We start from the raw sequence: 15,677 nt of genomic DNA, 5'->3' as shown, positions 1-15,677 counted from the left end.
TTGAAGCTTAAGTTGCCATCTGAGTTCAATGGTTTGGTTTGTTCTGAACTTCTGATAATTATATATATATTTTTTATGGATGTGTGCCCAACTTTTTGTTCACATAGTGCCATGTGTTCATGAAAATCATTTATTTTGCGCCCTAACTGGTTTGGCTCAGTGGATAGAGCGTCGGCCTGTGGACTGAAAGGTCCCGGGTTCGATTCCGGTCAAGAGCATGTACCTTGGTTGCGGGCACATCCCCAGTAGGGGGTGGGCAAGAGGCAGCTGATCGATGTTTCTCTCTCATGGATGTTTCTAGCTTTCTATTCCTCTCCCTTCCTCTCTGTAAAAAATCAATAAAATATATTTTTAAAAAAGAATAATTTATTTTGCTAGCTTTTTGACTCTCATCAACATGTCCAATGTGCCTACCCCTGAACAGTATAACAGCGCCTAGTTCTGGATAAGAATTTCTTCTAATGACTATGAAAGTCTTATTAACAGATTTTAATTAAATAAACATCCAGTGCTGTATATAAGCTCTATAAGTTTGAAATAAAAATAAATCCTTTCTTATGAGGAGTTAGAATAATCTTAATATGAATGAATAGCTTCCTTCTCTGCTACTTTATGTTTTCTGGCTATGAAGCCTATGGTATCATCATTGCTAAGTGTGGAGTTGTCACTTGCAGCCATCACACATAAAAAGTAAAACTATCATTTCATCTCAATTAAATTAAAACCACTAAAAATCTGAAAATATACATAATGAAGATTCTATGAAAGATAATTTTTAAATGTTTCTTGTGAAATATGCAATTATTGGAGTTTCCATTTCTAGTGTTTTCTAACACTTTTATAAACATTTTATTTTTCAGGGGAAATTTTTTTCTCATGCATTTTCCCTCCAATTCATTTGAATTTTTCTCTATCAATTTAAGGGTGAAGAGGAATATAAAACCAGATGCTGAAAGATAAAAATAAGTTGTTAACTGGCTGGTGTGGCTCAGTGGCTGAACATCAACCCATGAACCAGGAGGTCAGGATTTGATTCCGGGTCAGAGCACATGCCCAGGTTGTGGGCTTGATCCCCAGTAGGGAGCGTCCAGGAGGCAGCCAATCAATGATTCTCTCTCAACACTGATGTTTCTCTTTCTCCGTCTCCCTCTTTCTCTCTGAAGTCAATAAAAACATTTCTTTTTAAAAGAGGAATAAGTTCTCATATGTTGACTTATGCGCTCCCTTCATTTTGAAGAGGAAGTAGATGTAATAGATTAAAAGTGAACTAATTATATTTCTTATACCACTGTAGTTTGAAAATGTTTTTCTTCTATCTCAAGATTTGCTTTAAAAAAAACCAGCTATGGGGTTTGTGTGCATTTTTCTTTTCCTGTGACTTTAACATTATAAATAGGAGGCTAATGAAATCAATCAGATATCCCCAGAAATATAATATATGATCCATTCATTTTTAGATGCTCAAGTCCATTCAAAACTGCATTCTGGTGTGTTTTGAAGAACAGTTATCTGAATAAACAATCATAGTAGAGGTATGCTGTCCCGAGTGTGTATTGTATTAAAGAATACATCATACAGCAGTGATAAAGAAACTGGTGGAGGATAAAAAAATCCTAAAGTAAATATCAGTGTAATATGGGGGATGTAATAAGATTATGCTTGAAAAATTGATGAAACTAAAATATAAAATATGGATTCATAATTTCTTTATGAAGAAATTACTTATTTGTGGTACAATTTAGAATATAATTTACGGGCTGCTTTCTTTTGTATGTAGTACTACTTAAATTAAAGCAATAGAAAACACCTATAACCGTTTAACATTTATTTAATGCAAACATTAACCATTTTTTAAATTTCCAAGTTTTAAGATAAATGTATGATTTTTGAATGTTTCATTATATGTGTTACATACACAGACCTACAATAACATATGTCTGTATGCAGGTATGTATTCATATGCTTTGGTATGTATGTGTATATGTACATGTGTGTTTCTCTTTGTGTAAATGTATTTATTCTTAGTGCCAAAAACTACTTTAAAAAATGTATGAAAGAATAAAAAGTGCCAAAGCCCATTATTTTCCACAGCTCTTTTATCTGTACAGAGTAAAGCAGAATAAATCAAGAGAATTGCTTAATTTTGAAATAAGTAAGCCAATTATTAAACAGTTAAAATTACTTCTCCTTAGATATTCCACTGACAGTCCCTGCTCAGCTGTTAATATCATACTACAATTTGTACAAGAAATAAGATCTAGTCACCTGCCTCAATTTATTTCCTGGCCTTCCTCCTGGAATAGGAAAAAAATGGATATTAGTCCTCTTAATAAATCCTTCCTTATTAAGCCTAAATTCAGAATGAAATTTGGGGTAACTAATATAAGCTGTCTATGTAGATCTGCTCACTCACAATTTCAGGCTAAAACATTAGTAGTACACAGAAATTCAGCTATCTTGCATTTTAAGAGAGAAAGGAAGGGCAACAGCCAGGGTCCCCAAGGTGCTGCCCGAGCCCCGCTGGACAGCTGGTGTTGCTGCCCAGCCCAGCACCGCCTGCGATTTGCATACCCATGGTGCACCGCGAAATCAGAAATCAGTTCCCACGCAGGATTTCCAGCCCCACGGGAATATGCCCACTGCCGCTGGGCACACTGCCTGGTAGGAAGGCAGGGTCTCTACCAATGCCAGGACGGAGTGCGGACTGCGCGGGCACTCAGCAACCATCACTGCACTGAGGGTTCCTTGCTCTAAGACACCTGGGCGGCTTTCCCAACACATGCTCTGTGTCTGCTCTGGACAAGCTGGGAGTTCTTATCCAATTTTTGGAGGCCTCATCTTCGTGAGGCTGCTTCGCAGTTCAAAAACAGAAAATTGCCTTCAGAGGCGCTTTACCTGCGGATCAGTTCTATGAGTAACGATCACCTCACCTTGTTTCTTGGGGGAGCCACTCCTCCAGACGCCATTAGTCCATCCCTCCCAGTGCTCTGCACCGCCGGCCGCCATTGGTCCCGCCCCACGCTCTGCACTGCTGCTCGCCATTGGTCCCTCCATTGGTCCCTCCCGATGCTCTGACTGGCTGCCATTGGTCCCTCCCAGTGCTCTGCACGACTTGCCGCCAAGGGTCCCTCCCCAAGCTCTGCACTGCTGGCCGCCATTGGTCCCTCCATTGGTCCCTCCCGATGCTCTGACTGGCTGCCATTTGTCCCTCCCCATGCTCTGCACGACTTGCCGCCATTGGTCCCTCCCAGTGCTCTGCACCGCCGGCCGCCATTGGTCCCGCCCCACGCTCTGCACTACCGGCCGCCATTGGTCCCTCCCCAAGCTCTGCACTGCTGGCCGCCATTGGTCCCTCCATTGGTCCCTCCCGATGCTCTGACTGGCTACCATTGGTCCCTCCCAGTGCTCTGCACGACTTGCCGCCATTGGTCCCTCCCCACGCTCTGCACTGCTGGCCGCCATTGGTCCCTCCATTGGTCCCTCCCCACGCTCTGACTGGCTGCCATTTGTCCCTCCCCGTGCTCTGCACGACTTGCCGCCATTGGTCCCTCCCGATGCTCTGACTGGCTGCCATTGGTCCCTCCCAGTGCTCTGCACGACTTGCCGCCATTGGTCCCTCCCGATGCTCTGACTGGCTGCCATTGGTCCCTCCCCACGCTCTGCACTGCTGGCCGCCATTGGTCCCTCCATTGGTCCCTCCCGATGCTCTGACTGGCTGCCATTGGTCCCTCCATTGGTCCCTCCCGATGCTCTGACTGGCTGCCATTGGTCCCTCCCCATGCTCTGCACGACTTGCCACCATTGGTCCCTCCCGATGCTCTGACTGGCTGCCATTGGTCCCTCCCGAAGCTCTGCACTACTGGCCGATCACCCATCACTGTCCTGCACTGACCACCCCTCCACCCCCACCTTTCCCCAGGACCCAGGAAGCCTCCTTCCTCCTTCAGGTCTCATACAAACTTATGGAGATCTACACGTTCCATCCTGTATAAAACAGTCCCACTCCCACCACACTGAAATAAGAATTTTAGGGGTGAAGTAGGCAGGTTTAGGGAATTTTTTAAATTATGGGGGTCCATGGGAAAAGCACAAGCGTCAAAGCTGCAAAAGGTTACATTTCCATAAGATAGGGAAGTTGGGAGAGGCAGCAGTTACATTTCCATAAAACAAGGGAACTGGGAGTAGCCAAAGGTCTACAAAATAAAGAAGGAGGGCCTCACATGTCCCATGTGAGGTTTGACCTTTGAGCTCAGGAGTTGCTCTAGTGACCAAATAAAAGGGGAATAGTGGCCAATCAGAGGGGATATTGAGGCACAAAACTGCAGCCTTTATAAACCGGGAAAAGGGAACTCAGTGGGACTCTTTCCCCCTCCCCATGTGGGAGTCTGTACTTCTTCTTCAATAAATTTCCACCTTTGCTACATCACCTCTTGTCCGTGGTTTCATTCTTCAACTCCACCAGACAGACAAGAGCCTGGGGAACCATCCTGCCCAGGGGAACACCATATGTTTCCAGTCCAAAAAATCCCGTATCAATCAGCTGCTTAGGTAAATCTGCATGGTTTATATAGTATCAGTCATTAAAATTGCTTAAGTAGGAGCTGTTGTTGCGATTTCCCAAGTTTATATCAAGACTTTTGGCTGTGATTTGCAATTGCAAAGCTCAGAAAGAAAAGTTTAATTCTTAATAATTCAAATCCAAGTGTGGATGAAATGGGCCACATGCTAACCTGCAAGCTCAGGGAAGGCCTGCATGGCAGTCTTGCAGACTCAGAGACCTAAAGTAACCACAATGGATGGTCTGAAAATTAAACTTTAACTAAAATCAGTTAAGGTGGGCAGTTACTTCCTAGGCTGGTATCTTCACTGACAAGGTCAAACTTTACCTTAACTGAGCCTATCTGTCTTTTTGCAGCTATAATAACATACCCTTGAAATGTCTGGGTAACTGGTAACTTCCCTTTTTCTGGACCCCTTGGGGCACAGCCTAATGTGCTGAGTGCCAGGACAGATACCACAAATTCCTTCATTATCATGTTAATTGTTCCTGCACCCACCTAGGTATGTGTCTATCATTTTACTTTTTATCCAATCCCAGGGGTTTCCCAATTTACTTTCTCCTGCCTCTCTAGTCTATCACCAATGGATTTCATATAACCCACCCATGTCCCTTTCCCTTGATTGCAATGTATAAATACAAATGTAACCCGCCATTCTCTGGAGCATTATCTCAATTCGTTGAGGTTCTGCATACCGGCATATGTCAACAGTTTGGCTTAAATAAACTCACAAAAATTCTTTACAGGTTTCAGTGTTTTTTTGTTTTTGTTTTTTTGTTTTTTTTATGTTAACAAAAGGATGAGATAAAAATGAAACATTAGTTTGGTGGGTTGTAGCCAAATATTTAAGAAACAAAACAAAAAAATTAAGATTCAGTTCAGTTTATGAGTGACAAATAAAATTTTGAAATCAGTTAACTGAATTAGAGTCTAATATCTGCAACTATGTATTAGAGATTATATTGAAGCACAATTTTCCCCTAAAATCACCCTCATTTTATCCAAAAGCCAAATTAGAACCAATTTATTTGCTCCATTAAATTCACCTTCAATTTGGCCTGATTATTTACAGGAACACAAAAAGAGTAGCAATTGATCACATAGGCTCTCTTAAATCTACTTTGCTGGAATCTCATAAGGAACCTCTGAATTGAACTATAGACCCTCAGAGTCTGAACAAATTTACAGGGATATTGTGTAGTGGCTATTGTGCTGCTTGTGGGTTGAGTTTCAAGGGGCTCTCACCTCCCAAGTCATCTTTAACTCTCTTAAATGTCTCAGTTTCTCTCCCCATATATCTAATACAACAGTGAAGACCCAGAGTGTGAGGGAACAACCCTTAGCGTGTGTTTCTGGACATGTCAATTATTGAATTACAGTTGAGTTGTAATTCCATTAAATCTGTATATTGCTTTGGGTAATATGGCCATTTTAATTATGCCGATTCTTCCAAAATATGAATATTTATATCTTTTGATTTTTTGTATCTTTTTCAATCTCTTTTAATAATCTTTGTAGTTTTAAGTGCTTAGGCCCTTCACATTCTATGTTAAATTTATTCCTAGATATTTTATATATTTTGTAAACAGTGCTTTATTTAAGTAAAAAAATGCTTATTTATTTATTTATTTATTTATTTACTTTTCTTTTCAGCATCTAATCCTTTATGTGAAATAATTGGATAGGAAATATTTCCAGAAAATTGATATTTGTTATTACTGGAGTATAAGAAGATGCAATGTGAATACATGTATGATGCAGAGGAAAAAAGGAACTAAAATGATAATATTTTCTCCAATTGCAATAAAATAAAACAAAAAGGAAAGAAGACAAAGATTAAGAATGTGAGCACTGGGTTAAAGGAGAACACCTGAAACCTATATAATTTTATTAACTAACGTCACCCCAATAAATATAATAAAAAAGAAAAAATAATAATCATCCATAAAAGCTAAAATTCAAAAGATCTAGAAATTACATTGAGAAACTGCATGTAAAATTATAAGCCATTTTTGTAATACTTCCTCATGCCCATAATGCTAATGCATGTGTTATTGAAAAGATATTCAAAATTCTCATTATTATGTAAAGAAAAAGAATGAATTTGTTCATGAATATAAATGTACTTATTTCTTGTGCTAAATTTTACTTCCTCCTACCAGCAGGCATCTATAGATTTTACCTTGCTGAAAGTCACTCAAAATCAATATAATACAAAGCTGTTTTTTTACGAGTGAAATTTAACCTTCAAATGCTTCTTCAGCAGTAGAAGTATTTTAGGACAGTCATAACTTTACCATTGACTTTTTTCTTTTCATTTACTCCTGTACTTTGTAATTCTTTGCATTAGTCGCCTGAGGATTTGACCTAGAAAAGATGATAGGCAGCCAAAAACCTCAGAGGAATGTGATATCATTCCAATCTTAGGGTATTCAGATAACACCATCACACAGATATGTTCCAGAGCTACATAAATTTTATCATCTATAAACACAAATAATCTTGCACTTTTCACTTTGGTTTTGTTTCAATTTATAAGAAATAGCTAACCGTAGCAGCTGCAAAAAGTGGTCACACATAATGTGATCTTTAAGCAAATGTTTATTCATGAGATACCCATTTCTCTGCCAGTGTTCTCCAGCTGACTAGTTGCTCAGCGTGTACTATAATAATCTCCACATGGTGCATTAGCAGACACTGAGCAACCAGCAATAAGGCATCTGCCATGCATTTAAAAACAAATATCAAAAGTAATTCTCTAGGAAAAAATTATAGATTTTTATATAGACTAAAGAGGATTTGACTATTTGCACTGTTTACGAGACATTTTCTTAAAAGATATACATACAATACTACCATAAATAATGGGTACACACACACACACACACACACACACACACACACACACACACAGATCCTCCATAAAATGTAAAGGTCCGTTGTCTTCCACATAAGGAAATTTCAACTTTTTTTTTATTGAAACCCACAGCAAGGAATAGCGTTCAGACTATGAACCATAAAATACATTTGTGTGTTTCTTTATATATCTAACTGGAGTAAAAGTTTCATGAAACTTGAAAGTGAACGCTAATATTTTTATCCTCTTCTATTCCATTCCGTTTCATTTAAAAAACCTCTCTGGTTGTGACAACTGAATTTATCTTCTAGAAATTTTTCATAACTCTTTATTTGAAAGTCACTCCTCTAAAATTATGCCACTATAGCAAATATTAATGTTTGTATTTATTTCCAACTAAATAGAATTATTAAAGTAATACTTTAGAAATGTTAATAGAAACTGTGCTAAATTTAAAAAATGTGTACTCCTGGGTTACTATTAATTTTTGTAAGTATTAGAAGGTTTGATCTAAATAGTACTTGTTCAGCTTCTGAATATCATGGTATATATTTAAAAACATTAAAATATGGCCCTAGCTGGTTTGGCTCAGGGGATAGAGTGTTGGCTTGCAAACCAAAGTGTCCTAGGTTCAATTCTAGTCAGTGGCACGTACCTCGGTTGCAGGCTCCTTCCCGGCCTAGGGCCTGGTCAGGGCTCGTGCAGGAGGCAACCACTCGATGTGTTTCTCTCACATCAATATTTCTTTCTGTCTTTCCCTCTCTCTTCCACTCTCTCTAAAAATCGATGGAAAAATATCCTCAGGTAAGGATTAAAAAACAACAACATTGAAGTATGGACAACTTTAGAAATAAAGCATTTTTATTAATCACTCCAATCACTACTCTGATAATTATTTACTCTCTGACCTTGCAAATTAATATAGCTTTCTTCTGTATAATCACACAAATATAAATGTAACATGTTCTATAAAATTATTTTAAAGTTTATTTTTGTAGACTACCACCTGAATGCTTATTCCCAGTTATTTCCATCAAATCAAGTAAGACTGAAATAGAATATTAATCCAGCCAATTTATTGTAGTACCATCTTCTTCCCATTTATATATTCACTAGGTCATATGTAAGGGACTAATTAAAAACAATTTTGTCTTCTATTAAAGTCTAATTTGGAAGAAATTCTCATAGAGAACCAGTCTAATCTGAAGGTCCTCAAACACAACAATTATCAAACAAAGACAAAGAGATACCAATTGCTTTGTCCAAGAGTTTTTACAGGGAAGGGAGATCCCGGCCAGCAGCTGGAAGGCCCCAATTGGCCCTGATTGCTGGCCAGGCCCAGGGACCATACCTGTGCATGAATTTTGTGCACCAGACATCTAGTAATACAATAAAATAATGTGGGAAAAGAGATTCTATTCTTGATGGGAGGAGATCAGAAGCCACATTAAAAAATACCTGTATATTTTAGCCCTTGCCTGGTACCTCAGTTGGTTAGAGCATCATCCTGACATGCCAAGGTTGTGGGTTTGATCCCCAGTCAGGGCATATACAAGGAATAATCAATGGATGCATAAATATGTGGAACAGCAAATTGATGTTTCTCTCTCTCTCTCTCTCGCTCTCGTGCTCTCTTCTTCTTCTTCTTCTTCCTCTTCTTCTTCTTCTTCTTCTTCTCTCTCTCAAAATAAATAATAAAAGAAAAGTTTATAACAACAAAAAATTTTATCCTAAAAAGTAATGGCAGTATATAGTTCCACATCACTGTATAATAGTGTCTGATTCATGACCTCATTGCCAAGATAAACACTGTCTTGTAATTTAAATTTAAAAATTTCACACATACAGTTTATAGAAATAATTAATACAAAAGAGAGCAAAATAAAAAGCAATAATACTGTCTCATTCCCCCTCACCAATAGTCCTGCTTCTGAGGGGGGAAAAAAGCCACCTTTAGTTGTTTCTGGTTTTAACTTTTCTGGTGTCTTATTACATAACTCTAAAAAAATATGTTAACATCAATATTACCTAGTTCATCATTTTAAACATTACCCATTTGATTCCTGTTATTATGGGTGAGCTTTTTGATAACATATCTCTACATTTCTTCAAAGCCTCCCTACCCAAGAAAATCAAATCGTTAATATTATTTCATCTATTGTAACCTTTATAGCTTCAGATAGCACACCTGTATATCTGTTTCTAGACTCTATATTTTATAATATTAAATTTGTTATCAATCCTACTCTTTCCCTTTTCCCTCCTACTTACTAGGTTCTGTCTTCTGTATTTTTTACATTTGTAAATCACTAGTAATGGCAAAAAGATATTGAGTTATATTTTTTCTCTGTGTGCTAAAATTGTGACTATGGGTGAAACTGAACCAAAACTGCATTAAATATCCCATTATCAGTTCAAAGTCCTGTTAGAGAGAAATCATCTGCAAATACAGTTTAGGACCAGTACATTCCTACAGGGCTCACATATTTCCATAAGTATCCCATATTCTCCAGTTACCATCCTGCTCACCTCTAGCCCTAATGAGGGAGGGAAAAGAGTCCCTTCCATTTTTTTTTAAGTCAATGAGGGTGGCAATGCGAGTGATCTATTCATAAAGATTGGAAATGCCTGTGGGAAATGTCCTTTAGTATCTTGAAACCCATTTAGAAGTTTGTTGAAATTCAGAACTCCGAGGCTTAACTTGGGAATAAAATATAATGTCACTAACAGAATAAAATAAAATGTCAGTTTTTAGAAGAATATTCTGTGAGCCTAGGATTATGGCACTTTTGTCCTTTGCAGTTCCCTTTGCTTGCTTTGCAGAAGAGAAAGCTGCTTGACATATGTCCTCTGAAATTTATAGATTTGCTTAAATATAAAACCAGTTGATAGCTTATTTACCTGAAAGGTCTCTCAGTGGGAGGTCTTGAATATGGCATTTCATCAGAACTTAAAGAAAACATAGCATAGTTTATGAAAAGGTAGGCCTACCCCCACTTTGTCCCAGTTCCTTGAGATCTCCCAGAGTTTGCAAAAGAGAACCAAGAGGTTCCTATTGCATGCCAATGATACAAACATATCTTTTGCCTTTTTCTAGTTTGAGCTGAATCTGTCTGATGTTAGGGCCTCTGCTGATATGGTGGTGTCTGCATAGTTAGTGATTATCATTGTCCAGGCAAGTGTTTTGCTTCACCTTTACTTCCTACAGCTTTGTGAAACCATTTAGAAAGAAAAAAAGTATTTTCTTTGTTCAGCCCAAGGTGCTGCCCTGCTGACCTTACTATTGATAGTAAATTAAGAGGCATTTGGCAGTCTAGAATTTGAAGGCAGGAGGGCAGGAATATTCTGAGAAAGAGTACCTGTATAAAGCACATTACAAGTCACTTTGAAGTTTCGACCAGACTAGTTTGTCTTAGATTGGGTAGTAGAGAAAAATTATTTGAGACAAGTTTGAGACTAAAGCTTTAAAATGAGTGAAATTGAAATGTTAACATAAAACAAGAGAATATTTTAGCAGCGTAAAGTGAATGTAATATTATAGACTCTACCAAAGATTTGATTAAGGTACCTGATACCCAAAAGGACAGTGAGATTCAATGTGGTAGGATTGGAGACTACTCAGGAGTAGTCATTGGAAAACAACAACTCCATTTTGTGTTTATGCCTCAAAAATTTGAACAAATTGAGAGGTCCCTCAGAACTCTGGTTACATTTATATTATAATTTGTAACTGTATATCTTCTGTGCTTTGTATACAGAATAACTCCATAAAACTGAAATTAACCCTTCATTATAAGCATAGCAAACTGTTTTCATGGACATACAGTTTGTCTTTTTAAATTTTTTCTCTTGTTCACTTTTGAGCAGGAATGTCTACTGAGTATTTCTCATTTTTCATGTATTTTGGGATTTTTGCCTTATTGATACATTGCTCTAATGTCTCAAGCGTATCGTTTTCTGTGTGATTTTTCCACCCATAAATACCCCTTCTGGAACTCTATGACTTCCTCCTCCATACTGAATCAGTTGAATCTAAGCCTGTACTGCTTTCCTGGATTAGATCTCGTGGTTTCTAGATTCTTATGCTCTTTCCTCTTGGTTTTCTCCCTGGTGTAGAAAATAAATATTATCAAGTCTCTTCTGAAGAAGTTTGTAAGAGACATTCACTTGTCTGGAGCAGAGGGAGGAGTGAGCATCATCTTCCTCTGGGCTCACAAAAGGCTCTCTGCAGCTCTTCTTCAGGGGCTGCTGCGAGGACTGACCCCCAACCCCCGGCCTTGTGTGTCCGACTTGGCAGCAGTGTTAAGTTGTTTTTACAGAATTAGCTGGTCTCCAAGAAATAAATAAAAGAAAAGGTATTATTGCAGTGATTTGAGCTCAGTATGGTTGTAGTCATTCATTTACTGGGGCTTCCTTTAATTGTGGGGCCTATGGATATTTGTCACTTTTTCACAGGATTGACTATTTCTGATGGAGACATGCATACAATTGCAGGGAAAATTGGGGAAGCAAGATGCGCTACAAGCCGTGTGTGTGTGGGGGGGGTGGTTATCAAGAATTCCTCTGTAGATCTCTTTCTCAGCAGTAAGGCAGAGATGCAGAAGACTATAGAAATGAAAGAACTGATCACATAGGAAGAGAGTGACCAGGATCTGGGGCATCAGGGGTTGGCTGCTTATCTACTTTTTGTTGAAGGGACTAAAGAAGAAGCAAGTAATTCTGGATATGATTGTGATTAAACAAGATGTTGGGTTTCATACTAATGGTACAGGACATGGTGATTTAAGGCCAAGGAAGATGCAGCCATTGAAGGCAGAGAATACTTACTTTTTCTATAAGTTTGTCTTTCATAGTAAATGAAGATGATGTCCATATCTTTTTCTTTGGTTTATATGTGGATGGGGTAATTTTCTTAAAACATTATGAAGGTTGAAATACTAGTAATGTCATAGTAAATTTTGCTTCATGTACTATTGCTTCAGGAAGTCTGAAATGCCATAGAAGTTTTATGGGCTCCAGATTTATAAAAATAATGCAAGGCTCAGAACAACAGTGGGTAGAGTTTGGTGGTAGTACATTTAAGGAGCGTGGCATTCCTATGAGAACTGAAGAACATTCATCACCAAGAGGAGTCAATGACAGAGAGTTTTTAAAAAGGTCTCATTAAAAATCTCCCAGAAGACCATGTTCTTATTCCCCTCTTGGATTTTATGTTCACTTAAAAAAATCTGACCTAAGTATTAAATTTATTTAGAGATACTGATCTGACTAATGAACAGATTATTTATTTATTTATTTATTTATTTATTTATTTTTATTGATTTCAGGGGAAAAGGGGGAGAGAGAGAGAGAGAGAGAGAGAGAGAGAGAGAGAGAGAAACATCAATGGTGAATCATTGGTCGGCTGCCTCCTGAACGCCACCTACTGAGGATCAAGCCTGCAACCCGGGCATCTGCCCTTACTGGGAATCTAACCGTGACCTCCTGGTTCATAGGTCGATGCTCAATCTCTGAGTCATACAGGCCGGGCCCGATTAGTTTTTTTATGTAAAAATGAAAGAAGAACAAGATATGCCTTTGTGATGTTCAAGACTCCGAAAGACTATAACACTGGTCTGGGTTTACATAAGACTATTTTACAATATCATCCAGTTCTTGTTGATCCATTTTCTAGAAAACAAATGCTGAAGTTCATTGAATGTTATGAAAAGGGAAGACCAGCTTCAATAGAGAAACAGAGGCTTGCACACGTTTTGCAAAAATACTTTCAAGTAGTCTACTCTGGCCTGAAACTGTACATATATTTCCCATTTGATGTTACACAAGTTAAAATACAAAAGCTCCTTGCAGGTTTTCCTCTTGCTGAGAGTGACATTTTGCTTGCTTTCTGGTGAAAAATGAGTTGGTCTGGGAGAAGCATTGGTGAAATTCAAATCAGAGAAACAGGTCATGCAAATTGGTGGAAGATTCTTGAGGACAGAAGTATTGTTAAGACTTATATCTGAGACCCTGGCTGGGTAGCTCTGTTGGTTAGAGCATCGTCCCTATATGCCAAGGTTTTGGGTTCTATCCCTGGTCCATGCACATACAAGAATCAACTAATGAAAACTAAAGAATGCATAAAAAGTGGAACAACAAATCGATGTTTCTCTCTCTTTCCCTTCCTTTCTCTCTTAAAAAAATAGAAATCAATAAAAATAAATTTTAAAAAGACATATCTGAGGCACAAATGCAGGAGTTTGGTGTACATTTTTTCTTGCTGTCCAGTAAGAGAATTCATAGTCATATGCTAGAAATGACCCTTCCCATTAATTTGACTCAAATGATCCATCAGTATCTGCAGTGGATTTTTCTGAAAACTTTAGGCATCGGCAAGGAGACTTGAGGCAACTGGACAATTTCAAGCATCCCCAGAGAAATGTCCAACAGCCTGATAGATATCCTCCAGAAGACTTTAGGCATTCACCAAAATATTTCAGGCACCCTTGGGAGAGACATTTTAAGGAATTTCCCCACTTCCTCCTAATATTCAATGTTGCTTATGAGAAGTCAAATAGTAGGTCAATTTGGAGGTGAATTTCTCCCTCTGTCTCTCTCACTCTCCCTCAGTCCCTCCCGCCTTCTCTACTTCCACCCCACTCTCTCCCTCTATCCTCTGAAATTTTATAATGATATATCTAAAATATGTACAAGTATATTGTTTGTGGAGGTGTAAATGAAGGGAATTTAGAGGAATATTATTCAAGCATTTAATTGCTGGAAAAAGGAACATGCATTTTAAACTACTTTATTAAACAAGCTAACCTTGGTGGGGTAAAATTATAAAACAGGATCATCCCTCTTGCACCAGTGCTTTAAATACACTTAGTCCAGTCTCTCTCTAGCTTGCTGATGGCAAATTGGGAAAGTCTCACAGTTTTTCTTTCTGATAATAACTGTCTAAATTTTGAGTTTAAAAAGGTAGTGTAATATAAGATCAAAACTTTTGTTTTTCATATAAGTCATACTTTACTCACTTCAAATCCCTCTCACCTGATGCTCAGGGTCTAGCATGTAGTATGGAGGGACATGTTCTATTCTTTTGTTCATTTTTATCTCCTTTCTTTGTCACTACTTGTTTTGCTTTGGCACAGAAAATAGTGAGTGGTGTCAACAGATAGTTGTTGGTGCCAATTCAATGCCAACAGAAATCCCCAATTTAAGGTGCAGTGAAGGAGGACACTTTATTCAGTGCAAAACGCTCAATTGTGATACCACAGGGCTGTAAAAATGGCACTGCTGTGAGGCATCCCTAGGGCCACGTGGCCTGGGGCAGGACCCTCTGCTGCTGAATAGCTCTCTGCTCTGTGGCTGCTCTGCTCTGCTCTAGCAGGCATCTTTGTGGTGTTTTTTTTTTGTTGTTGTTGTTTTTGTTGTTTATTTGTTTGTTTGCTTTTAGCTCAACCAGGGAAGTGCAGTCTTTAGTATTCAGTGGAAAGGGAAAGTTGCTCTCTGAGCCAGAGGGGAGCTGGCTTATATGGACATAAATTCCCTGACCCTGATTGGTATGTCCTCATGCAAATGAGGACTCCAACTCATTGCAGCACTGTCTTGATTGGTCAGTATAGAACCACTCTGGTTGTTCAAGAGCTGCACAGCTCTACTTGGGCAGGGAAAGCCTCAGTCCTATTGTTCGAAATAGGATTCCAGGATCTCCTTTATAAGGGCTGGCTCAGATGGCAGAAACAGTGTAGGCAGGCAGTTCAGTGCAGAGCCAGGCAGTTTAGAGCCAGGCTTCTCCCTGAAGTGCAGCTTGTGTAAGAGGCCCCTGTGCAGAAATGGCTGCTTGGCTCTGTTTTTTGTTTGTTTGTTTGTTTTGTTTTGTTTTTAAAATTGAGCCCAGTTAGCCACCAGGAGCCCTACTTAAGTAGGTGTCCTCTTTCTCAGTGTTTACAGTGGTAAAGGAGCAAATACCTTTTGATTTAGCTGGTCCTATTTGCAGTTTTCTCTTGCCTATCAGGTGCTTTTTAGTATATTATGTACTCAAATGTGTACACTCTTTTTCTTGGGGTCCTTTTTGGGTTCTATAGAGACATATTTGCGAGAGCACTCCATATTACACAATTCCTTGGTGCAAAAGATGGAATATTTGATAGACTTCCTCACCCTGTATGAATCTCATAATATCTACCATAGCACAGGAATGACTGCAGGTACCATAAACATACAACAATCTTTTCTTAATTTTTTGTCACATATGAAACTGCCATTTTTGGAACTAT

The 15,677-nt window shown here is 38.6% G+C and overlaps 2 pseudogenes; one reads left to right on the top strand and one right to left on the bottom strand.

Moving 5' to 3' along the window:
* LOC103296802 (nucleophosmin-like) overlaps positions 1-3,042 on the bottom strand; it is a 95,509-nt pseudogene extending 92,467 nt beyond the window's left edge.
* Positions 3,043-11,798: 8,756 nt separating this feature from the next.
* On the top strand, positions 11,799-13,992 carry LOC103296803 (RNA-binding protein 12B-like; annotated as a pseudogene).
* Positions 13,993-15,677: the final 1,685 nt, after the last annotated feature.

This window comes from Eptesicus fuscus, chromosome 1, assembly GCF_027574615.1.
Source record: "Eptesicus fuscus isolate TK198812 chromosome 1, DD_ASM_mEF_20220401, whole genome shotgun sequence".
In the NCBI taxonomy this organism is placed as follows: Eukaryota; Metazoa; Chordata; class Mammalia; order Chiroptera; family Vespertilionidae; genus Eptesicus; species Eptesicus fuscus.
This window is presented reverse-complemented; position numbering and strand designations above follow the sequence as displayed.